The 27,161-nt window shown below is 40.7% G+C and overlaps 1 long non-coding RNA gene across 2 annotated transcripts in view; it reads left to right on the top strand.

The window, feature by feature from the left end:
* Window positions 1-10,851: 10,851 nt before the first annotated feature.
* Window positions 10,852-27,161, top strand: part of LOC141982396 (uncharacterized) — a 99,227-nt gene continuing 82,917 nt past the window's right edge. For both annotated transcript variants that reach the window (XR_012638059.1, XR_012638060.1), the window contains exon 1: window positions 10,852-10,930. This is a non-coding gene — a long non-coding RNA (uncharacterized LOC141982396). The remainder of the gene's footprint in view (window positions 10,931-27,161) is intronic.

Raw genomic sequence — 27,161 nt, 5'->3', positions numbered from 1 at the left:
GAGAAGGTAGCAGGGGACCTGCTGGCCTCCGAGAAGGTAGCAGGAAAAACAGATTAAACCAGACCTGCTGGCCTCCGAGAAGGTAGCAGGGGACCTGCTGGCCTCCGAGAAGGTAGCAGGAAAAACAGATTAAACCAGACCTGCTGGCCTCCGAGAAGGTAGCAGGGGACCTGCTGGCCTCCGAGAAGGTAGCAGGGAAGAACAGATTAAACTAGACCTGCTGGCCTCCGAGAAGGTAGCAGGGAAAACAGATTAAACCAGACCTGCTGGCCTCCGAGAAGGTAGCAGGGGACCTGCTGGCCTCCGAGAAGGTAGCAGGGAAGAACAGGTTAACCGGACCGGCTGGCCTCCGAGAAGGTAGCAGGGAGAAATAGGTTAACCAGACCTGCTGGCCTCCGGGAAGGTAGCAGGGGACCTGCTGGCCTCCGGGAAGGTAGCAGGGGAAAAACGCATAGATTAAGCTATGATTTCAGAATCTAGGCTGTGTCACTTGCTAAGTAATACCAGCAGTGACAAAGAGATTGAAATATCCATGTTAAGATGTTTAAAAGAAAACAGGGTAAGCCAGTACCAGAGGGAGGAATGGAGTCAGAAGGAACTCCAACCTCACCTTTTGTTAAAGAAATTACACCTTTTAAACAAAACCTTCAAAAATTTGGGCACAGTCCTTGGACTAAACAAGCCCTAGCTGATCTCTGCACTATTTCGGACCTAGAGGATAGATTGGCTCAGTATATCCTCATATACAAACCTTCTAGTGCTGCCAAAAGAGATGCAGCAGCAATTTGGTTGTTGTGGGAGGCATGTAAGGATTCTTCCCTCTGCTTGTCTTCATGTAAAGAGGAAAAGGCACAAACGGAAAAGGGAGCAGACAATTGGAAGGTGCTGGCTACAAATACCCAAAGCCAGCTGAAAATAGTGAAAGAGGCACTCCAGGAATACAAAAAGAGTGAAAAAGTTAACTCTGCAGAGGCTGGAGGGAGGCAGGTAAAGGGGGAGAAGGTCCTATGTATGGCACCCCCAGGCATAATTACAAAGAGAAAGAGTAAAAAAAAAAAGTTAACTCTGCAGAGGCTGGAGGGAATTAAGCAGCTAAACTTTGTGAAAATGTTAAAAAGGAAAAAAAAGTGTTAGAGAAAGAGCATTCTTGGTTTCTTTGCAGCCATTCTGAGGGAAAAATGGGCCCTTTTCCAAAGGAATGTCTGTAAATTAGCCAGGCAAAAGAAACTGATTAAAATCATTTGACTGGACAATTTAGTCAAATTTGCTAAAAGAACATAAGGGGGTTCTATTGGAACTTAACTGCCTCAAATGTATAAAGGGAATGTAAGATGTAAAAAAACAGAGCAACGTGGAAGGGATGTTAAAGAAAAGAAAATGTGTATGTATCTATCTGTGTGTGTGTAAATATGTAAAGTTCTAAGGACCAGTTGGTTTTGTTTTTGTTTTAAATAATGCCACTAAAAATCCATTTGACTCTTTAATTCAAAGTTGCAAAACTGACAGACCTTTTTGCTAGACACAGGTAATTAGTGCTGTTTGGCTTTGGGATTTGGCATTCAACCCTTAAAAGGTAACTCAATGCTTTACAAAATTTAAAATGTTTTTAAGTTGTGGCTGCAGCTGGGCAGTCAAAATCAGGAGAATATAAAAAAAAAATTTTCTCGATTCTTTTTGTTTGTTTGTTTGTTTTTGTAACAAAATAACAGATGAGAGTTGTAGAAAAAAAAAATTAAAAAAACAGTGCCTCTCTGAAGCAACAGCAGGGGTGAGGTGCACAAAACAAAAAGAAGCAATGTGAGAAACACTGAGTCTTAAAATGGCTCTGAGTAATCAGACTGTCACTTTGATAAAGGTACATGAAACCTCTGCAAGCAAAAAAAAGGAATAGTGACACCTTATGTAAAAATGGATCTGGATAATGTTATAGAAGTTAAACTATGGAAGGAATGTGCATTTGCCCCAGAACATGTGCAGGGTATATTGTAGAAGGGGCAAAAGAAATGCAAACATACCATGCTACTTAATTAAAATGCTATTAGGGCTCCAAAGGGAGCCACAATAGGTTGGGTTTTCTTTTTCAGATTGCTGTGTGTTTTGGAAGCAGAAGTTAAAAGTAATCAAAACTCTGGTGAAAGTTGATGGTGTCCCTTTTAGTGAGCTGCTGATGGCTTTAAATCCAAAAGCAGGAAGCTTCTGTGAAAATGCAAATTACCTAAATGATAAAGGAAGGAAAGAATTAGCAGCACAAAGGAGCTGCAGATAAAGGACATACCTGGTCAGCAAACAAATTGTCTAAATAAAAGGCATGGGATAACAAGATAATTTTAATAAATTTAATGATAATAAGTATCCCTGTAACAATGTATAGTGTGTATGATTTTTGGAAAAACCCTTTAACGTCGTATGGTAATGATGCTTCTCAGTTATTACCTGTAAATAAAACTTAAAGCTTAACACAGCAGGAAAAACATTATTAACTTGGTCTGCAGTATAAGAAGAAAAACTCAGGGATTTAATGACTAAACAGTGGGATAATTTCCCCATAACCCTTAAAAGATAAAAGCCATTGAAACCTGGCCTGCCTATAGAACAAAAACAGGAAAATGTGGGGGCAATTCCTCTGTTTTGCCTGCAATCAGCAAGGGTATTTGTAAAAGAAATATTTTAAGCAATAATCTGCCACCCCAAAAGGGGTAGAAACATGTTCTTTTTGTCTTTCAGAAAATCAGGAAAAGCTAATGCCAGCTGAAAAGCAACCCAAAACCATGAATCTACTGTCACAATAGAAATTGTGTTTTGTGTTCTATGTTTTGTCTTGTGTTTTGTCTTGTTGCTAGCACTGTTGTGTGTTTAAAAAAAAAAAAATACTGAAGACCTGCAGGAACTTAAAAATAAATTAAGCTTTCTGTCCCAGCTACAGGACAGCCTGATACAAAAACAAGTACATGCCAACGTAGACTTGGTCCAAATTGGTCTGGGTAACCTAAAAGGCCGATGGAATCTTTAGTAATGGCTTAATACTACCACATGGCTTATCCATTAAAAAAAAATATATATTAGAAATAGGAAACTACACAGCCATAGCTCTGGGATGCACTGAAATGCAGATACTTGCACGAGCTACTTTGGAACACAAAATGTTCTGCGTCATATTGGGAAATATTAAGGGTTTGATGCATTTGTTAAAACAAAGAAAGAGATCATTGTTTGACACTTATCAACATGAATGGATGCAATATGTTTCCAGTATTGTGAAACCAGACTTGTTAATGGGAGAAATTGTTGTCAAAATTGCACACCAACAGTCCCTGGAGGCAAAGGTATTGAAGGTTAACCCACTCCCCATATTACACATGGGATCATTCTGGCTACCCTGGACCTTGAGCCAGTGGGCTGGGGAGGGAGGGAAGCTATTGGACACTAGAGGTTGTATCGAATGGACTCCTCAAAAGTGGGTGTGCCTCACCTTGCCTGTTGCCCCAGAACCTTGTAGTAAAGATACATCACTAGGATCGTGTATGTGGCATGAATTGGAATCACAAACTCAAATTGCCTCACAGTACCTTCTCTTGAATAGGCTACATAGAAAGTGACACTGACGATTATAAATCTTAGTGTCAAAAGGGGGATTATGTTGGATCATATTAAAGAAGTTCTGTATTAAAATCACAAATGAGTTTGATTCCCCATAGTTTAAATTCCAGGGTATTACTAATTAAGAGGTCTCTTGGGTTTTGGTACTGTTTCTCTCCCTCTATGTGTGAAACTTGCAAGCTGCTAATTGTGTTAGTACATTCTAAGACAGAGTCTGTTCTCAAAGCAATTCACAGAGACTCAAAGCAATACTCTAACAACAGAAACAGCACCCAGAGACTCCTCGCCCTTTTGTTGTATTAACAATTGTGATTAAAATAGAGATAGAGGATGTATGTGGATGGATGCTTGGTGTGGATAATAACTGAATGATCAGGGAGGTGCCAGCCTAAGAATCCAGTGTCCATCGGCTGAAGAAGGCGTCAAGTGGAAATAACCAGAGGACCCCCGGAGGGCAGACTGGAATCCACCCAACAGCCTCAAGAATGGGAGAACCAAAGAACAAGATAACATCTAGCAGCACGGAGCCGTCAGGAATGTGCCATCTGCTGATTGATTCAGCAACAGCATGATGAAGCAATTCCCACAGACTGGCCTAGGAAGAAATTCCTATAAAAAGAGACTCTAAAAAGTGAGAACTTTGGGGTCTGATTCTGCAAACCAACTTCCAGGAGCATCAGATGAGCATCTGACAAGGCCCTGCTCCCTCCTCATGTCCAGGCCACCTGGCCAGTGGCTTGGCATGAGCAACTCTAAGGCTGGTAACTATGATGACAACCTTGCAGAACCTGTGTGTGTGTGTGTGTGAATGTGTGAATGTGTGAATAAATATGAGATTGAATGGAATGTTATAGCTATAACTAACTGCTTACTATGATAACAACCTTGCAGAACCTGTGTGTGTGTGTGTGTGTGTGTTTGTATGAATGAATGTGTGAATAAATATGAGATTGAATGGAATGTTATAGCTATAACTAACTGCTTACTATGATTCTTTCTGTATTCACAATAAATGTGGTATTTTGCCTTTTTTCCCTTTAATAAGATCCCGCTGGTTTTTAATTTATTGGTACAACATTATCTCTCCTGTTTAAGCTGTTGCATTTTCTATACTATAAATAATTAAATATTCATTGGGGCAGAGAGAGATTAACCCTACAGCCCAGTGGGGATTTGAACCTGAATCATTGCCAGTCACTGCTCTAACTATTGAGATGGGGGAAAGGCATCATCTCTTCTTCTTTCTGTTTGTGTGGGCCTGATCCATTGGGTAGACTGAAAACAGCTACTGGATCTGGTCATATAGGTGAGATAGGCAGGGGGATCCTTGTTTCAAGATCCTCCTGGGACTCAGGTGCTGAGGAGATTGGCACAAGTGTCAGAACTTAGCTGTGCACACACCTATCAACACAGGTTCTTTGCTGGCAGAAACTTTTAAGGAGAGGGAATCTAGGGCCTACAGAGTTAGATGGGAGGTGAGCAGAGGTTTTGAGGATCTCAATGACTCCTAAATGTTGGATTTAGGTGCCTAAAATAGCAGGTAGGTGCCTAAAATCCCCTTGTGGATCTAGTCCTTCACCATCAAGAACTTACTATACAAATGAGCCAATAGGGGGTTAATATTAATGAAACAGTTTTATAGAAGTTCTGTGGTGTAACTGTTTGAGTCCCAGGACTGGTTTGCTTGAAGATCCTTATAGGTATTAACAAAGAAAATACTTGGGTTGAGGGACAGTCAGGGATAATTGATATTAATTTATATTGTGACAGGTTTGGTCACCGAAACTCCCTCAGGACTGGGAGTGTGCTGGGATACCACTGAGAACAAACCCTCTGCCATAGATAGCTTCCCTACACTCCCATCTTGCTGAGCTAGACACACCAGTCGGCTACAGCACAGACCAAGAGGTTGGTCCATGCACCCCTACAGTTCACAGAAACTAAGATTCACTTAGCCCAGGGGCTTCTCACTTAACAGGGACTTTCCCAGCACCCAGTATTCAGTCTTTTTGGGAGCCTAAACCCCAAATGAATCTGTTTTACTCTGTATAAAGCTTATACAGGGTAAACTCATAAATTATCTTCCCTCTATAACACCGATAGCGAGATATGCACAGCTCTTTGCTCCCCCTCGTATTAGTTACTTACTCTGGGTTAATTAATAAGGAAAAGTGATTTTATTAAGTACAAAAAGTAGGATTTAAGTGGTTCCAAGTAGTAACAGACAGAACAAAGTAAGTTATCAAGCAAAATAAAACAAATCACACAAGTCGAAGACTAATACAGTCGGAAATTGAATAAAGGTAAATCTCACCCTCAGAGATGTTCCAATAAGCTTCTTTCACAGACTATACTCCTTTCTAGTCTGGGCCCAATCCTTTTCAGACCAACATTGTGGTTTATGGCCTGAGTCCAGCAATCACTCACACCTCGTAGTTACAGTCCTTTGTTCCAGTTTCTTTCAGGCATCTCTTTGGGGTGGAGAGGCCATCTCTTGAGCCAGATGAAGACAAAATGGAGAGGCTTCCAGGGCCTTTTATATTCTCTCTCTTGTGGGCAGAAACTCCTTTGTTCTTCTGTGCAAAATCACAGCAACAAGATGGAGTTTGTAGCCACCGGGGCAAGTCACACATCCATGAATGATTCAGCTTTTCACAGGCCCATGCTATTGTTTACATGTTAGTTTGAACATTCCCAAGAAAGCTTAGATGTGGATTGGTATCTCCCAAAGTCCATTGTCAGCTAAGTGTTTCTTGATTGGGCACTTAGTCAGAATAGTCCTCTCTCAGGAAGCTGACCAAATGCTTCACTGATGCTACTTAGAATCAAACACATTGAGATAAAAGTACATGGCCAATATTCATAACTTCAAATACAAAAATGATACACACATACAGACAGCATAATCATAAATAGCAAATTACAACCTTTCCATAGGTTACTTACCTGACCTCCTTTGTACAAGATTTGGTGCAGCTATAGGACCTTCATTGCAACAATGATCTATAAAGTCACAGTTCATGTCAATACGATCTCACATATAGATATTAAAATCCAGTTAAATATATTTTAAATAAGATATATTTAACTGTAACATTGTCATTGCACTTTTTTTTTCTTAGACTATGAGCTTCTCAGGGCAGGAACTATATCTTACTATGGGCTCGTTCAAACTCTAGAACAATGGGGCTGATTTGGACCATAATTATAAGTTACTTTAAAGTAAAGATTGCTGTCACTGTATGTACATATACATGAAAACATCAAAAAATATTTACAAATATGGACGTGATTAGAGAAAGGAAGGAAGTAGATATTCAAATATACTTATTGGGCTAGATCCTCCACTGGTGTAAATCAATAGCTCCATTGATTCTCTACATCATGTACACGCCCAGAATGGGGTACAAACCCTCACTCAGACTTGGTTGCAGACCACCCTGCATGGCCTGGATTTAAGAAAGCATGCCTATACATGAAGGGCACTTAAGCATGTGCTTATCTTTAAGCAAGGGTTTAACTGCCATTGAAGTTAATGGGATTTCAAGTCAATTGCATGCATAACTGCTTTCCTGAATTGTGCTCAATATGTGGAATATATAATTTTCAAAATAAAGCATTTATAACATTTGGAAAATATATTCCAATTTGTATATCAATGGTGATGATGACGTTATTTGTCATCTGCCAGATACAAGCAGAAATGTGTGTGGGACTTTGAGCAAATCAATTTGTTAAAAAATATTTGGTGTGGTCTTAAAGATTATCTGGAACAATTATTTTAAAAGCATAAACACAGAGGCAGCTGGTGAATGTGAGCTCTCATTTGCATAGTTTTCAAGAAAGCAAAAGTAAAAAACTGCCATTTTATCCTGGGGAGATTAAAAGTATCATGTGCCACTGAAAAAAAGAAAGACAGAATGTGGTTGGGGAGGAAGAAGTGAAGAAAAGATTCAGTGAGGTATCCAGGCCATATATGAGAATAATTGCTAATCCAAACGTGTGAGAAGAGAATATGACAGTTTAAAAGGTTAGAAAGAGCAAGAAATTATCTTTTTTAATCTATTAAAAAGAATCAGGGGGGGATAAGGTTAATGTAGTATAGGGCCGCTTGAAATTGCAGTAGGGAAGATCTGGATGGAGGTTGTAAGGATGCCTGAGGAGCTAAATAACCTTCTCTGAGGTATTCCCATTGGAATTGGAATTTGTTCAAATAAACACTTACTGGGAAGCTCTGCATATGGCACATCATCTCTCAAAATTAATTTTTCAATTTTATCCGTAGCTTTTCTACACTGTTAGCTGTGCCATTACTGCTAGCCCTGATGCTGCTGACAGGTAAGGGTTCTTTTAAGATGCCAGACTTTGGCATCAGATGTGGTCATGTCCACATCACTCAAATGATGGCAGTTTCTACTGTGCTGCCATACACAGAGGAAATACTTGTCTTTTGACCAGAGCTATGTCACTAACTTTTTTTTTTCTTCTCCTCTCCAAGCTACCCTCCGCTTCCGCAATCAGTGAGTAGCAGAACCTAGGGGATGAATGGGGGACTGCAAAAGTGAGGAGTAACAGCTATGTGACATGATCCCTTTTTGAATGTTCTTTGAGGTCCTTCTCCACACTTTGGAGGGGGAAGATGATAGTTGGAAGATACAGTAGTGGTGGGGATGGGTAGTGGGGAGGAAGATGTGCTTTCAGCTACACTGGGAGACGGGACTTTCACTGAAGCTGTGGATGCTCAGCACTTCTGAAAATCAGTCCCTTGGCATACAGTCCCTGATATGCCACTGACATGCTGAGTAGTCTGTGGCAAGTCATTTAACTTCTCTTTGCCTCAGTGTCCCTGTCTATACAATGGAATAAAACACATTATGTTTACCTGCAAATCTATCCACAATGATGCAGAGAGAATTTGTTAATTCTTGTAAATCATTTGGTACATGTACAGCTCTAGGTGCTAAATATAATTATTACTGTTCCCTCCTAAACTCCCGCTCAGAAAATCCCAGTGAGAGTTAGTGCTGACAGTGTGGTAACTTGTGCATGCTCCCTCACCACAGATAAGCCCAAAAGGGTGACTTTGGGGGTGGGGAGAACGGCACATACTGGTTGCAGAACCTCTAGAACCACTCAGGATCACTGTCGCCTGTGGGCTGAATCCCCTGCAATGTTAGCCAGGGAAGGGGGGAGGGGCACAGGATGAAAAAGAATAGATTCCCAACAAAAGAATTCCTTCAAAATCAACAATTCCAAATCTAAGAGTTTCCTTGGCCAGTGGTGTGATTAGACTATGTACGAAAGCACTAGTCCTAACTTCAGTGAGAGATGACATCAGGACCCTAGGAAATTATGTAGGATTTGCTACTAAAATTGTGTTTCACTGATTGCATTTAATTCCTTCAACCCTATGGGAAACGCCTTATCCTCTCTTACCTGCCCCCACTCACCCTCAAAAAACAAACAAACAAAAAAACCCCACAATACAAAATTCTATAGCAATAGTCCAAAACATTCAAGAATGTAGGGGAGAATAAGGACTATCCTGGAATGACTTTGCATGTGCCTCTGCTGTTCTTCAGAAATGGCCTGTGCCTATTACGCCCTTCTAACTCTCTTCTCTTCACAGGCGAGTTAAGGGTATGTCTACGCTGGAATTGGAGGTGTCATTCCAGCTGGGGTAGACATATCTGTGTTAACTCTGATTGAGTTAGTTGCAACTGCAGGGGCGGCCGGCGAGGCCAGCTGCCCTGAGTACAATGTACCCTCTGAAGCCACTGGTACAGAGCTGGGGCAGTAGCAGGTCCCACTGCCCATGCAGCTGTGGTTAAACTGCTGTTTTTGGCATGCTAGCTAGACAAATGGGAGGATTGGGCAAGAAGAAATCGAATGAGTTTCAACAAAGCCCTGGCTAGGGTGATTTAGTTGGTGTTGGTCCTGCTTTGAGCAGGGGTTGGACTTTACTAGATGACCTCCTGAGGCCTCTTCCAATCCTAATCTTCTATTATTCTATCATTCTATTATGACAGTTAGCATGGGTATGTCTACTTGAGAAATGACACCTCCAGCTCCAGTGTGGACATACATTATGTCTCATTGGATCCTGCACTGTTGGCTCAATCTGGCCACTGACCTGGTTTAAGGAGGATAACCTCACTATGAGTGTGTCATAAATAGAAAGGGAAGGGTAAACCCCTTTAAAATCCCTCCTGGCCAGAGGAAATCTCCTCTCACCTGTAAAGGGTTAAGAAGCTAAAGGTAACCTCGCTGGCACCTGACCAAAATGACCAATGAGGAGACAAGATACTTTCAAAAGCTGGTAGGAGGGAGAGAAAAAAAGGGTTTGTGTGTCTGTCTACATTTTGTCTTTGCCGGGGATAGACCAGGAATGAAGCCTTAGAACTTTTAGTAAGTAATCTAGCTAGGTATGTGTTAGATTATGATTTCTTTAAATGGCTGAGAAAAGAATTGTGCTGAATAGAATAAGTATTTCTGTCTTTGTATCTTTTTTGTAACTTAAGGTTTTTGCCTAGAGGGGTTCTCTATGTTTTGAATCTAATTACCCTGTAAGGTATTTACCATCCTGATTTTACAGGGGGGATTTCTTATTTCTAATTCTATTTTTATTAAAAGTCTTCTTGTAAGAAAACTGAATGCTTTTTCATTGTTCTCAGATCCAGGGGTTTGGGTCTGTGGTCACCTATGCAAATTGGTGAGGCTTTTTATCCAACATTTCCCAGGAAAGGGAGGGTGCAAGTGTTGGGAGGATTGTTGATTGTTCTTAAGATCCAAGGGTCTGGGTCTGTAGTCACCTAGGCAAATTGGTGAGGCTTTTTACCAAACCTTGTCCAGGAAGTAGGGTGCAAGGTTTTTGGGAAGTATTTTGGGGGGAAAGACGTGTCCAAACAGCTCTTCCCCAGTAACCAGTATTTGTTTGGTGGTGGTAGCGGCCAATCCAAGGACAAAAGGGTGGAATATTTTGTACCTTGGGGAAGTTTTGACCTAAGCTGGTAAAGATAAGCTTAGGAGGTTTTTCATGCAGGTCCCCACATCTGTACCCTAGAGTTCAGAGTGGGGGAGGAACCTTGACAGAGTGTGATCCTCCAGTGCCAGTGAGTTTTCATAGGGGTACTAACATCCCCCATTCAGAACGCTGCCGGCATAAAAGGAAAGGGGATGTGGCTAGAGCAAAGTTGATATCCAGTATGCCACTCTGCCAATTGTCTGTGACAGTTATGCCCTTTGGAACTGTTTGAAGTCAGCTAAAATTAGAAGAGCCTGCAAGTTCAGGGAAATGGTCGTACAGCAGCCCCAGGATGAGGGAAATGCAAAGGTAAGCTTTATACCTCCTTTGCACCCACTTTGTATTTCCTTGACTTGCACTATGTGCAGTTAGTCTGCAATCCAGGACCTCGCCCCTTGATTTTTGTCTAGTAATCACCCAAACTAATTAATCTTCCTCCCTCAACTAGCCTGAATTGTAGTCCCATGACATACACCTTTTATTGGAGCCAGGAAAAAAATTCTTTTTAATTTGTCAAGAATCTCTTTTGTGCAAACAAGAGCTGTTCTAGGGTGTTTTTTTTTAAATGTGTTTAAATTCAGTTATGAAATAAAGGTGGGATTATTAACATCAGCTATTCCAGTCTTGAGACTGTTGAGTAGAAACAGCAATTATGAGTGCCAAATTCTGTGGTGTATTGGAGATGTTGACAAATGTCCCATAGAGAGAGACAAACATTAGGGTGCATTTATGGATTTACTTTAAAAGTAGAGAGATTTTAAATGAATTGTGTGCTTGCTGTTAAATCTTTTGCTTGGTTAGCAGCCATGTCCTGTAGGCTATGTTTTGGAGTTTTTTTTAATGCACCAGGAAATGAAACATATTTTTCATGCAAAAGAATTGACTTGGAGGAGTTTTACTGGAAACGGTGTGTGTACTACAGTTAGCAGATTCTTTAAAAGAAACCCTTTAAAATTTAATAAATGGGCTTATAGCTTGATGAATGTTGTATCCAATTAAACACTTCACTTCAGACATTACTGCAGTCTTCTGAGAAACTAAAGCATATATGTCAATACTAAGGTATTACTGTAGTTTCAGCAATCTGTATAAGTAATTCCTTGATATTCCCAAAGCAAGATTGCATGTTTCACATATATATGATAAATAATGGAATATTTCTGGATGCTTTGTTCCCATTAGCATTAATGTGCTTTTGCGACTGCAATGGTTACATTTAATTGGTATGAAAAAATAAGCATTTCCCAAAACAGACTGTTGTGGGTTGTAGCCCCTGGAATATAAAGGATAGAATGGGGAACCTTATTTGATAGCTTTGGCTATGAACCAAGAGCTACTGCAGTGTAATCAGGTGTGTTAGTGCATTATAATAACCTGAATGGTACATAAGCAATTGCCACTATTAATATTAATAATAAAGTACCAAATAGTAAAATAAATTGAGAATGCTATTGATCAGTTATGATTAAAGAAAAGCAAAGGGTCACATGCCATTCAGCTTCTAGCAAACTGCATAAATTGCTAGCATGTGTTCTGAGATTATAGAGAGATTATATCATGGACCAACTGCCCTCCCACGGGTAACTGAATAACATCCCAGTGACAACTGTGGCAATAACACAGGTTATAGAACTTCCCCAAAATAATTCCTAAAGCATGTCTTTTAGGGAAAAAAACATACAATTTTGATTTAAAAATTGCCAGCCATGGAGAATCTATGACATCTCTATTCCTGCTTGAGATGACCCTGTTTATGTAGCCAACAATTGCATTAGCCTTTGTAGCCACAGTGTCATGCTGTGAGCTCATGTTCAGCTGATTATGTACCATGACCCCAAATCTTTTTCAGTCACTGCTTCCCAGGATAGAGCATGGCTACATGCTTCCCTATCCTGTAAGCATGGCTACATTTTTTTGTTTCTAAATGTATACATTTAGCCATATTAAAATGCATATTGTTTGCTTGCACTCAGCTTACCCAACAAACCTACTCTGTATTAGTAATCTTTCCTCTTTATTATTTATCACTCCTCCAATGTATGTGTCATCTGCAAACTTTATCAGTAATGATTTTATATTTTCTTCCACATCATTGATAAGTGTTAAATGGCATATGGCCAAAAACAGATGCCTGAAGGACCCCACTAGAAACAAACCATTTGGGTGATGATTTCCTGTTTACAGTGAAATTTTGAGACCTATCTGTTAGCTGCTAGCTTCTAATCTATTTAATGTGTGCCATGTTAATTTGATATCATTCTACCTTTTTAATCAAGATGCTGTGTGGTACCTAGTCAAGGTAGGTACCTTTCAGAAGTCTAAGTATATTACTTTAACATCATTACCTCTATCAACCAAACTTGTCATCTCATAAAAAAAGTTAGTCTGACTAGGTCTGTGTTCCATAAACCCATATTGATTGGCAATATTCCTCTGACTGTTTATTAATCAAGTCCTGTATCAGCAACCCCAGTATCTTGCCTGGCATCAATGTCAGGCTGACAGGCCTATAATTACCTGAGCCATCCCATTTATCCTTTCTAATTATTGGCACATTAGTTTTCCTCCAGTCCGGTGGAACTTCCCAAGTGTCCCAAGAGTTACTGAAAATCAACATTAATGGTCCAGTGAGCTACACAACCATGACTTTTAAAACTATCTGGACTTGCTGATTTAAAAATGTAGTAGCTATTGTTTAACATCTTCCCCTGGTACTAGTGGAATGGAGTGTTATCATCATAGGATATGACTACATCATCTGTTTTTCTCCCAGATACAGAACAGTAATATTTATTGAACAGTTCTGCATTTTACAAAGTGATTTCGACATTAAGATCATAACATCTAGTTAAGATAGTATATATATTTTAGAAGCTGGTAGACTTGGTTGACAGGCTTCAGCTGATGGCAAATCACACCATCTCTAGTCTAATTTGTTCCAATAGTTAATTGCCCTCCCTGTGTGTTTAAAAAAAAAAGTGTGCCTTATTTCTAGTCTGATATTGTATTTTAGCTTGTACCCAATGGAACTCATTATGTCTTTCTCTACTAGACTAAAAAGCCCTTTGCTATCAGAAATCCTCCTTCTTTGGAGATACTTATAAACTGACCAAATCTTATTTTAATCTTCTCATTTTATACTTTTTAGACAGAGCTTCTTTAATCTTTCTCTGTAAAGCACAAAGGTCCCATAATGCTCACTCTGCCACCATGTTGCCCAAGGATTAGACCCTCCCCACCCAGAGCCTGGACTCCAACCTGAGCCTCAATGTCTACATCACAATTAAACAGACCCATAACCTGAGCCCCATGATCCTGAGTCAGTTGACACAGGCGAGCCATGGGTGTTTAATTACAGTGTAGACATCCCCTAAGTGAGAATCCTTAGGCTACCAGATTACAACTGTGACTTGAAATGAGGTTGATCTATTATACAAATGCTCAGATCTGTGTAATCCATAGACAGTTTTATGACTATATGAGGACAAGCAGGAGGGGCAAGGCAGTGCCAGATTTTGCAGGATTGCCTGCTGTCCATCCTATTTTGCAGGTCCCCCTCAGTCTCTGGATTTCTAGATTCTCTGCATATTGCCCATCTCTTATTGTGTAGTGTAGGATGTGGCCTCACTCATAGTCACCGACTCCATGGATGCTCCGGGGCTGGAGCACCCACAGGGGAAAAATGGTGGGTGCTGAGCACCCACTGGCAGCCCCCCATCAGCACCTCTCCCTCCCCGACATTGGGCTCCACCTATCAGTGCCACCCCTTCCCTCCTACCCACCACAATCAGCTGTTTCACGGCATGCAGGATGCTGGGGGAGGAGGGAGGAAGAAGCAAGGATGTGGCACACTCGGGGGAGGTGGCAGAACTAGGGGGAAGAGGCGGAGTGGGGGTGAAGTAGGGGCAGGAAGAGGTGGGGGCGAAGGTGGGTCCATGGGGGAAGGGGTGGAGTGGGTGGGTGTGTGTAGCACTTTGGAAAGTCGGTGCCTGTGGCCTCTCTTCAGTGAATTGGAATTACAACATAGGCTCCCTTGGAGACAATTGGGCTAATGGCCATTTGAACTGTAGACTAGGCCAGTTTAAAAGTGTACCCTCGATATGTTGATTTATTGGGCCCTTCTCTGAAGCAATCATTGGAACAGAATTCCTTATGGGCTGCTTAGCTTTCTTATTCTTGACAAGCGCTAGCTGATACAGGGGACACACAAAATCTGGCACTGTCTTGCCCCTTTTCTAGTCATAATATTGTCTTCAGATTACACAGATCTGAGCTTTTGTATAATAGAGCAACCTCATTTGAGGCATACTTGCCAAAGTGATTGAGGTGAGCATGACCACATGAACTCAATCACTTTGGAAAGTATGCCAGTCTTCTCATTACTGTATTGTTATGCTGAGTGGTATCGGTCACTGTATGAATCACAAACGTCTTTGAGATGGATTGTGAATGCACCCTTCAATTAACATATCTCAGAGGATGAGTTATTCAGAAGCCCGCTCCCAAGACAAAAGGAGGTTGTGAATTGCCATGGAGTTTGGACTCTGTGGGCAGAGGGGGCTTTTTTGCTGAGGGGTGGGAGTGGGTGTGTGTAGAGTACACACAGAAACTGAGGAAAGACAAAAACAGAGAGAGAGGCAGAGGCAAAAAGAAAGACAACCAGTAGCTGGTGAACACAGTTTGACCCTGGGAAAAGCTAGAGAGTTTTTAGGTCTGTTGGATATTTAAGCTATTTAAGAGGCTTGAGTCTGTAAACTGAGAAACTGCTCCATTTGTTCTTGTTTCCTCATGCATTCAGAAAGCAGGATTTTCTATATTCCTTGTAAATAAACAAGACTGCATCAACACCAGACTCCATCAGTTTCTACTCCCAACTGGAAAATCCCTAGGGCCCCAAACGTTGACTAGCCATGTGGGTCAAAAAAATTAGTTTACATAAACATGCGTAAGGTCAGAATGTCCAATTTTATTTGGCTCACTTTTATGATGATGAAAATATTACAGTGATGATTAGTACGTGCTGGTGTAGCAAAGTGTTCGAAGATATAATAAATGGTCATTTATCATAGTGTCTGCTGTTCTGTAAGTACTGCATGCGCATTCACTTTTGTTTCAGTTCTGTCTTCTGTAACAGCTTTCCCTTTGTCTTTAAGGCCTTAGTTTAGATTCTTAAACAGTGTGGTTTGCCTTGCAACAGAATTACATTTAAACACAGATAACTGCAAAAATTAATAGAAATTTCACAGCAGATAAAAAAAAGAGATGGTAAAATACAAAAAACAATTACTAGTTTGTAGAATAGGTTTCAGTTTGTTGAAATGTAGCTCATACGTCAAAAACATTCATGAATATCACAGTACTACATATATATTTTTCCCCACAGCAATTTCATGAAGAATTTTAGCCAGATTTTAGGTCCAGAACCAAGGCCTATTGAAAAAACAATGAAAAGGGTCTTATCAATGTCAATGGATTTTGGATAAGTTCTAATTGTCACAGTCATGCAGAGAAGAAATCAAAATAGCCTATATGCTTTGGCAATTGTGATATTGTGACCCTAGACTTCCTAGAGGATAAAGTGGAAAGTAAAATTAAAAGTCAAGAGCTAAAAGACTCTGAATAAAAATGAGTGCTTATGACTCCAAAATACAATCAATGGTGAATCATACACTCTTAGAAAGAAATTCATTGGATACTTATAGTTTTCGTTTATGCAGTCTTTGTGCCAAGGAAACCAGTGAGAAGCCATTGTGCTAGCAGTGACTAAATGGAAAAGACAACATGGTCCATGACCTGTAGCAGTTGCTATCTAATTTAAGACAACATGTAACAAGAAAGTATATCAAACAACAGAGGGGAGGAGGACAAAGGTAATAATAACAACAATGCATATGTATATAGTAATTGCTGAGATTTATCTAATCTCTATTAGTCCTCTACATTGCCATTAATAAATGGCAATTTCCTGCAGATGTCACAGTTGAAATGAGTCTCAAGAAAGGATTTGAAGGAAGAGATGGCCGTAACCATAGAGGAATAGTTTAGACAGCACATTTTCTATTCAAGTGGCAGTGTGGAAGAACGTGTGAAGATTCTTGCAGGAGAAATGGATTAAGTAGTTGACCAAGGCTGGTACTGTTAACAGAATGTGAGGGTGACACAGTAACCCATAAGCTGGTGACCAGATAGTAAGTATGAAAAATCAGGACAAGGGGTGGAGGGCTAATAGGCACCTATATAAGCCAAAGCCCCTAATATTGGGACTGTGCTTGTAAAATTGGGACAGCTGGTCACCCTAGCTGGTAAGCAGGGATGGGCAGAACAGTTAAAGGTCTTAAAGGTGAAGAAAAGAATCAATTTGATGTGGTTCAAGCAGAAAAGCCAGTGGAAGGATTAAAAGAAGGGGATAATTGAGAGAATGATCGGAAAAGCAGATGTTATTGGCAGCTGCACTTCATAGGAAAGGAGCTAATGTGAGTATCACAGAGGCTATTGAAGAAGACATCGTGTAAAGTTGCATGGTTGCCTATTCTTACCAATACCGTAGGTATCAGTGGGGCTGAATCCAGATGTTCAACACATCTGATGTCAGTACTGTCCAGAGCTCAAAAGGTGTCCCTACTCAATTGCCTCCTTTTTTATGCAACAGTCACTCTCCAATCCACATAAACAGCTCATACTATCCAGAACTTCTGCAATCATCAGGGCTGGTGATGATGATGATAATGAAAGGGGGAGGTTGCTCGGAAAACATGACCCTTAAGTCCTGTCTCTGCACCATAAAGGCTCAGCTAGCGCTAAGATTCCTGCAGTTGCAACTGATGAGTTTACACCTGTGATTTATAGAGATCATTAAGGATTTTCTATAGTTTCTGTCTAGGGAACCCTAGAAACTGATATTCTACTACTTCAGTGACAGAGGGATATAGCAAACTTATTGGAGAGGAACTCCTGAGTTAAAGGGAAGTTATAAATAATAGAGAAGGAGTTTGTTGGCTGATTCCTGAAGAAGCTAGAACTCAATACTGTACATACCTTGGTAACCAGAGAGGGAAGGTAGACCTCCCAAAACAGCCTGGAGGAGTGCAGATCCATCTTTTGCATACCACAGTGAATAATGATGAAACCTGACCTGAGGAAAGAGTGCAAGGAATCCACTAATCATCTATCCTCTACCATATCCTGTTAATTGTTAACCATCTGTCACTAACCTAAGCCTAATATTCAGATACTTATCACCAGAAACAAGATAAAAGCAGCAGCAAATTGACAGTGTCCCCAATAATCCTTTGAAAAAAGAATGGAAGACCAAGCCCTTGGCTGAAGTCTCCCAAAACATTGTAGCAGTGTCAATGGCTGTTTGGGAGAGGGACTTGCAGGGAGATAATCATTAGAAATGATTGTTTAAATCTTTGACTCCAAATTTACTTATCGATCATCAGAGATTCCTGCTTAGTATTATTTACCGATAGATGTTTATCTAGCTGTTTATACCGTATCTTACAGCTACAGTATTTTTGAGACAACTAAATTCTCTCCTGAATTCTTAAAGATCTCCATACTATAACTTGATATCTAGATAGTAAAATATCGTTAAGTATCAATTTACATATTATACTATGTAGCTGCAATTTATATTCATCCATATTTAGGAAGCTGTACATCTTTATAGTTTTCTTGGAAGTGTGAGTTGACTATAACATTGACTGAATATATGCTGTACTGCAAAGGCTAACAAATCTATTTTTCTTTCAAGGCTGAACTGTGCTATTGATTACTCTATTAATTGTCTGATGGTTTATTCAATCTGTTCATTAAATCCAAAACCATTAACCAGAATCACACAGTCCGAGATTTCTATTTCTTCATAAAGACCAGTAGCAATTTGAGTTTTTCCCTATCACAAGTCTTCTGATGTTTTTAAATTATTTTAACTCAAATTATGGTTATGTCAATTAACCCATTATATTGGAAAGCAGGATTTAATAAGTCCTGAACTTCATAATCAGTGTACACAGAAAAATTGAAAATTATATTTATATATACATAGCTTCAGTGGCATTCTAGGTGCAATAGACAATGTATCTGTCTGAAAAAGCTTACCATTTTATTACAATACAAATTTCTATCAGCCTTTGCAGATATTACTCATGAAAATGGAAAGAGGAATATTAAACTGTCATTAACTGAAACAAATTATATTAAAAGAAATGATCTGACACAATATAATGATATTTGCCTATGCTTTTCATTTTCAAAGTACAGTGCAAACATTCGCTAATTAATTCTTACCCCACCCCTGTTTAGTATGGGTATTTTCTTCCATATTTAAAGATTGGAAAACTGAGGTTCAGAGAAGTTAAATGACTTTTTCAAGGCTGAATCTAAATTAGAAGATGCAGGACTTTCTGGCTTCTATACCAAACTTTATGCTACAACACTAAACAGTTTTCCTAGAATAAAAACAGATTTCTAAAAAGAAATCAGAAATTGAATTGGAAATAATACAATTGGCCCACCGTAACACACACACACAAAGTGTAAGAAGTAGCATTAAAAATAGAGAGTCACTTAAAGAGATACTGTTGTGCTATGGCTTATGGGCACAAGCTCTTCCTGACTGCTCTATAAATGATGACAGGCAGGATACTGAAATTTAGGAGTCGCTTGCTCTCCAAGATCAAGTCTTCTAGCTGTCAATACCCTGCTTACTCACAAGTATGGAGCTGAGAAGTACTGCAGAGCACACCATAGAATAACAAAATTAACAAAATTAGTGCTCCCACCTTGCATAGTTTTATTCAGCTTATTCATTTCACTGATTATGTCTGTGAGGTAACCCAGTTTTGCCAGTCACACGTCATCTTTCAGCACTTCAAGTGTGGGTTTCTTATTGGCTAAGAATGTATATAACTATTCCTTGAGATTAAATATACGGGTAAGCATGAGCAAGGAATGATGCTCTTTACCCACTTCCTCACAAAGTGCAGCAAAACACCTAGAGAGTGCTGCTCTGCATTTAATAAAATTAACGACTGTTACCACTGTGTTCAATATATTTCACAGCAAGCGCCTCTCGGTGTAAAAAGCAGTGTGTCCAAATAGCTCAAGGTGCAATAACTTTTACTTTTTGCACAACACCAGAATACTGAGGCTCCAACAGTGCAGACCCTGGTGCAATTAGTCCAGGTGATTTCTGCTGAAATCATAAAATCATCTAAAGGGTGGTTCTCAGACTTATTTGTTCGCACCCCCCTTCTTTGTGTCTTTAGTCATTTACGCCCCCACCTTGGGCACCCAGCCAAATAGCCACTGATCTCCAGCCACCCAGCTCCGAAGCAGAGCAGAGAGTGGGGACTGCTGGATGGCTGCTCAGCTCAGAAGACAGCGTGCCACCACCGGCAGCAGTGGAGTCTGGAGAAGTAAGGGTGCCATGGCTTGGTATTGCCACCCTTACTTCTCCACTGCTGCTGGCAGCAGCGCTGCCTTCAGAGCTGGGTGGCCAGCCAGCAGTCACCTCTTTCCAGGCGCACAGGTCTGAATATGCATAGTAGGGTTTTCCCACCCCTAAAGCTTCTCATGCCCCCCCTGCCCAAGTTTGAGAATCTCTGATCTAACAGTTTAAAAACATCATCTGACTTTGATGTTGTCTTGAGGTCTTTGCAAAGCAAAGTCTTCCTTTATTTCCTTATTCCACATACCTCACATAGGCAAGTACATGGGATATTTTCAAAATGTCTCTGGATTCATCTAGTTGCATAGCAAAATCATTGTCACACAGCCAATCAATATACTGTGAAACTATATCTTCTGACATAGAAGTGACCCCTCATCTGACAATGGTATTTTTGCCAGTACCTTGGCCTTCTCCTCTCCAAATATTTCCTTTGCAATTTCAATAGCATGTGGCATTATTAAAGTCTCAGCAACTGTATGCATTTTTTTTGGCTTTAGCAGTTTTCTCTGGCACTACGTAGGATGACCTTACCAGCTTTTTCTCCGCAGTAGTTGTGGATTTCATGACTACTTTAGTACCAAGCAGTTCCTTGTCCTTTCTCTCAAAAAATGAACATTCCTTGTCCTTATGGATTTCATGTTTTGTAATTAAATGTGTCTGTAATTTGGAGGCTTCCAAACAGTCATTGGACAGTACTTGTGCACAAATTATACACAGTGGTTGAGGTCTATCTCCTCTTCCAGAACAAATAAAACAGAAATTCAAGTAACTGTCTTTGTATTTCCTAAATTTTGCGAGGTTAATAATGGCTTTATGTATCTTACTCACACCACCTCCTCGGTGTTCTTCAGCTTGTTGAAGGAAGTTTAATATCATTACTCTGTGGGTTTTGTTGTTTTGAAGCTCATCATCAAATTAAAAATGTATCCATATCTGATATCTATTGTTTGTGTTTACAATTATTTTCCCTGTGCCATGTAACTTGTGTTCCTCTTGCTGAAATAGCTTCTTTACACCTTACATAAATGGAGAACATGCTACGTAACATGAGAGCTGGCATTAGACTCGTTAGGGCGCACGGCAGAAACTAAGATGTGGCTGCTGGTTTGTGTGACGATCTTTGTGGGTGGAGCCAGCGCGGGCACAAAGACGTTAACACTGACCACAGGTTGGGTGGTCCACTGAGGTGAGTCAGGGGGTGGAGGTGGTGCTCACTCCCTGATCTCTACTGCCTAGAGCTGAAGCCTAAGACACAGTGCCCAGGGCTGACGTCTGAGCCCGAGCCTCGCCACGCAGGGCTGATGCCTGGTTTATTTTGGAAGATCCCATGAAACCTATTTGCAGCCCTCAGGGGGCCATGGAGAACCAGCTGAGAACCAGTGCCCTAAAACAAACTAAGTCCCTAGTTGCTACTTAGGAGTCTGGAATCAGAATATCCTGCATTTTTATATTTTTTGACTTTGTTTGATGAGAATTAGATGATTCTCCAAGGTTTTGTAAAATTGTGTCACGAAAATGTAATGCCTATAATATATATTTTGGGTCTTTTAGTCTTCGTAGTATCCTTTTAAGGTACACTGGGAAAATGAATAGTGTGAATGAAATAGAATTTTAAATGACGAAGTTTTAATGCACTGGCAGACTGGAATTTGGCTTAATTCACAAATGAGCGCTACGGTTTCAGTTTTGATTTGAAATGTTTTTCTAAATTACAAAACATTTATAGAGTTTGGCAGCTTCTCAGGAGCAGTCATTTAAAAGTGGTGGAAGCTCAGAATTTAGGGCTGCTTTATAATACTTCAGGTGACTTTTGGGCCACACTACAAGTTTGAGAAGAAATCTCGTGACTTCATGTGTTGTTGCAAAGATTTCACACAGCTTCTTTCATGACCTCTTTTGTCTCATCTAAAAGCAAGCATTTCCAGAACTCCTAATCCTTTATTATGTAATAAGCAGTTCAATACTGATTCAGAGAGGACCAAATCAAATACCCCTCCTTGATACATCCGTAAAAATCCCTTCCAAGTAGTGAGCTGGCTTGCTCTTGCCTAATTTATGAAATCTGATGAGATGACAGCTTGAGGAACTTTGACTGCAAACACTAATATAGTGCTTTTAAGAAAAAAGCTATTTGGAGTTAAAACATGCAGTTGAAGACTCATAAATAGAAGGTCCTTCAACCAGACCAAGCAGACTGAAAATTAAGGAAACCAGCTGAAGACGCAAGATAAGGAACCAAAAATGTCCAGAAGCAGGACACAGTGAAAAGGACAACTAAATAAAAATACATCTCACAATGGCACAGAAATTACAGAACATAATTTATGATTTTAGGAGTGATCTTTTTTTTTCTGCCTGACTAAAATTATAAATAACAGCTGCAGAAACATAAGGGTATCTACTCTAGTGTGCTGCATCATGACAAGGGGACTAAAATTGCAGGAAACCTACATAAAGCCAGTTAAGGAAGGAATAGGTCTCTATGGGGTAGTATTCTCACATACTGCATATAAGTGTTATGTGTTAACTCAACTGGGGATGGGAGAGAGTTTCTGCAGTTTTGACACTGCTGGATATTCTCACCCCTGTGCTGATTGGCGATTTGCTCCAACACCCTCACAGCCTTTTCACCTCAGCCTCACTCCACCTGTCCCCCTTTCTCTCATTTTCCCTTCTGCCCTCTCCTTCCAACATCCAATGTCCCTTTGTTTTTCTATTTAGCCAATCCCTTCCTTATGAAAAAAAAAAGGGGGGGGGAGGGGGGAAGAAGAAGAATCATGTCATACCATGTTGTTTGCTGCCATCACATTTTTCACTCCCCTTGTATCTGTAACCCTTTCCCCTACCCCTACCCCCAGCCCCCTTGTCTATATTCAAGCTTGGCTGAATTTGATTTTCATTTTCTTTTTAATTGCAACTTTAATTTTAATTGCAACTTTATTTTTAAGTTTTTTTTTCTCAATTTTTAACCATTTTTATTGTTACTGTTTCTGGAAATTAAGGGGGAGGAAGGGTAGTAGGATTGTGATTAGGGATAGGACAATGCTGACAGCAGGGCTGCAGGGTTTTCCCAGAACTCACAGTGGAGATACACCGGGCTCCCTGCATGGCTGAGGGGACCAAGACACCAGGGCACTAGCTTCAGGGAAGACTGCAGTCCTTGCACTGCAGAGCAAAGCCTCCCTAGCCAAGAGTGCAAGGAGGAGTACGAGCCCCTGGTCTTGTGGTACTGCTAAACAGTTCCTGCCCAGGGATGCCTCCCACACTTCTTGATGGTGAGTGAATGAATGGGGCCATGATTGTGGAACTGTACAGGGCTCCCTGCGTGGCTGTGAGGCCAGTAACACCTGAACCTTGCAGACACAAGGTGTGGAGAAGGCTGCAGTCCTGTCAGGGAAGAGCAGAGACCATTGGCCCAGGTTGCAAGGAAGAGGACTCTGTTCCTAGCCATGTGGGAGACCATTCTGCTGCTGAATGACTCCTGCCCAGGGACTGAGCCATTCAGCAATGGGGTGTCCTCCCCTGAAGACAGGGGCTTATCCTACTCCTCACTGTCCTGGCTGGGGGTCTCTGCTCCAGTGGGCCAAGACTGCAGCCTTCTCCACTGCTGGTGTCTGTAGGGGTCAGTTGTTACAAGCCCTGGGGTCATGCAGGAAGCCCTCTTCCACCCCATTTTATTGAGCATGCATGGGTGAGTAGATTGCATTGGGTTGGCAACTGCAAGGACAGCAGGGGATGTAACGGTAGCCATGTTTCCTTTGCTGCCGGCAGATTGTGGGACACGGTTGATATCCACAGGATTTGGGATTAATATTCCTGTGCTTTCAGTAAGATGTTGCTTTCTGCTCTGCCAACAGCCCCAACCCCAACAGACCATCATGTAATGGAATTCTAGCCCACAAGCCATGCATCACTTATAGTCGCTCCTCTTGTTCTATGTCTTTGAATGTGAAAAAGTGTCAATATGGGTCATAAAGCAAAATTCTGATCTCGTTTTCTCCAGTGTCTCATCCAAGAACCAAATCTGGCCCATAGTGTATTAACACTGTGTAAAATGGGAACACACGTAAGTTAATAAATAGTACATTGTTTAGAGCAGCAGAAAACTGGTTTTCCTAAAAGCTACTTGAGAATTAAAAGATGCCTATCAAATTAATTATGCTTCAGGCAAGCAGAAAATGAAATGAATTATAAATAAAGGAGATAATACTAAAGCATCTTCTCACTTTTTAATTTTAAAGTACTAATTGCAAATTATTCTGGAGATGTGGAAGCAAAACAATTGATACTCTGCTGTTCCTCTGCATCAGGTTCTTAAAGCATTTACTTACAGAATAGAAAATGCCCCTTTCCAAAAGTGTCATGGGGCATAAATAAATTAACTTATATTACTTGCTTTTGATTGGCTTTATATATCTGTACAATGTTTATGGTTGGCTAGAACTGCTTTCTTTTGCATTTATTACATCCATTAGTTGTTTGTTTGTTTTTTTAAAAAGCCATTGCCTCACTCATTTTGACTTTTGATGAAAATCCAAAGGGGTGGTGGACAGGATACTAGATTATGTGTAGAACTGAGGAATAGCAAAAAAAAAAAAAAAAAAAAAAAAGACATTTTGACAACTTAACAACTGAGTGTCAGAGTTTCTAATTCACTGTGGTCACACAAAGCTGCCATAAATGCATGTAACTGATCAGTTACACTTGGAACATTGAGTCAGAGACAGGAAGATGGCAGACAGCTGAGTACAGCTCAACAGCACACCCGACTCTAGTCCGCAGTTTAAGTATCATCAGTTTTATAGGCAATGAGATGGCACTCTACCTTGCACTCAAGGAAGTTGAAGTGAGTGCAAAGATTGTGAAGAAGTTGCTTGGGATTTTGCTTGGGAAAAGGAGAAGCGATCCACACAAGATTGAGCACAAGCCCTTGGCCTTCTCTTTTCTTGATTTCCCACAGTTATGTTGCTATTTCACATAGGTTGCTGCATATGTTACGAATTCTTCACATACCCTTCTTCCTCTGAGCTAAATAGTGAGTCAATTCTCTGATAAACTCCCCTTCAAACAATCTTTTTGTCCTGTAGTTTATGACCACTTACACCTCTATGTATGACGTCTTCGTGATTCACATATGCCTATGAAATCCACAGGCCATATCATGCCATTGATTTTTAAGCTAAGCTCCTTAGAGAAATCAATAGGTGCTATTGCTTTAAAATAGATGGCGTGATATGGCCTCATGGTAGGAATTGCCTAGAAAATAGTTTCCAGTTGTTGCTTCTCTAAAACTTGTCTCATGCCAGCCAGATTTCTTCAGAGAAAACAATCTGCTACCTCTGCACAGGCAACAAATGCCAGCTAGATTCATTTCAACATTCTGCACTGTATCCTATCCGCAAGGAAAGAAAAGACAGTGAAAGATTATTTTATGAAGCAAATGAGAACCATCATGCTGTAACCCTTATTAAAATCAGAAGAAAAAATTCAGAGGAATAGAATTCCATCAACTAGTGCCATTTAAGCACTATGGGCAATATGTACTGCCTCCACCATTCTTGTAAAAAGGGGCTAAAAGTATTAAAAGCTGCAAACAGCTATTGCAAGAATGAGCAATATAAGTTCATACATGGTGTGCAAAGAAAATGTTAGTAGTAATTGGAGATTCTGTAGATACAATAGGTTTGATTCTCTATTACACTGACCCTTCAGACATCATTAATGCCCGTGCAAAATGTTACTATTTTGATTTGAGTGCACTATGAAAGGACAGCAAAAGAGGGAAGAAGTGGAGAATAAGGCACTGTTCTTGGGAAGACGGGAGCACTGCCACATACATAGCAGAATTTGGAATAGGAAGCTATCATTTCTGGAAATGTGCAACCCCCTTTTTGAACATTTTACAGTCTGAGGAGAAAGCTACCTGTCTTGTCCCCAAACACTGTTTGCATCCAGCCCTGTCCTGGACATCCAGTGAATCATTTATATTTTGTGACATTGGAATGCATGTTTGTGTGGACAGCCAGACTGATGTTATTGAGATCAGGAGAAATTTATCCATTTTCTGTCATAAAATTATGTTGTTTTCCTGGGGTAACATATGTGGTATGGTATTTTGGTCTTGCCCTAAATCCTGTAATGTTATCTCAGAACACATCCCCAATTTTGGAGTTTACAGATCTTTTGGAGATCTTTTGTGTGGGACTGTAGAAGGTGAACAACTGACAACAGTGTTCGGCAGGGGTTGTCAGGTCATCTCCCCATTGGAAACACAGTCCTATCTGACAGCACTCCCTCTCCAGCGGTTTCCAGTGCTCCCCTTTAGCACAGGAGCTTTGTGGTCTTGGCCCTGGAACAGTTGAGGTCTTTTCCAGCAGGATTCTCACCCAAGGTGAAGGCTCCTGTGTAGTAATGTCCTCTCAGAGTAAGCAGTGGAGAGTGGGCCCACCTTCTCCACCAGGTTCTAGGCCAGGCCCCAATGGCTGCATCTTGGCACAATAAGCAGACACCCCCCCCCCCACCCCAACCTCTCCCTACCCCAGTGTCCTTTAACTTCACAGAGTAAATCACAGAATCTTCAGTCTAGTCTTTGACCTGCAGACTCAGGCACCTGCCTCACCATTGTAGATTTGCACAAGTCTGCATTTTCAGGTCTTAGGCAATCAGCTCTTGGCCAGAACAGCCATCTGCTTCCTTCCACTGCCTGCCTCTCTCTGACCTGTTCTGTTTCCCTTTTTAAGCTGTGCATCTAGCTTGTGAAGGCTTTGCCGATGTGGTGGGGCCACCTGGACACAGAGCTGTCCTTGAACAACCTTACTTTCCAGGGTGGGAATCACTTATGATGATGTATGTCCCACCAGAGGGGCATTTTTTGTGTCTGCTATGGAATTATACTACATAGCAGGTTTTTGGTTAAGCACAGAATTTTGGGGCACGTTTTGTAGTAAGTTGCTAATGGTTTCAGTTCACAAAGATTATCCCTAATGCGGCAAAAGTATCTGCCTGAATGTGCCCTTGAATCTACCCAAGAGTATGGCAACTTCAAGGCCCAGCACCCTATTGCCATATTTTAATAACACAATT

The sequence above is a fragment of the Natator depressus genome, chromosome 1 (genome assembly GCF_965152275.1).
Source record: "Natator depressus isolate rNatDep1 chromosome 1, rNatDep2.hap1, whole genome shotgun sequence".
In the NCBI taxonomy this organism is placed as follows: Eukaryota; Metazoa; Chordata; order Testudines; family Cheloniidae; genus Natator; species Natator depressus.
The sequence above is the reverse complement of the archived record's forward strand: the minus strand, read 5'-3'. Positions and strand labels throughout refer to the sequence as shown.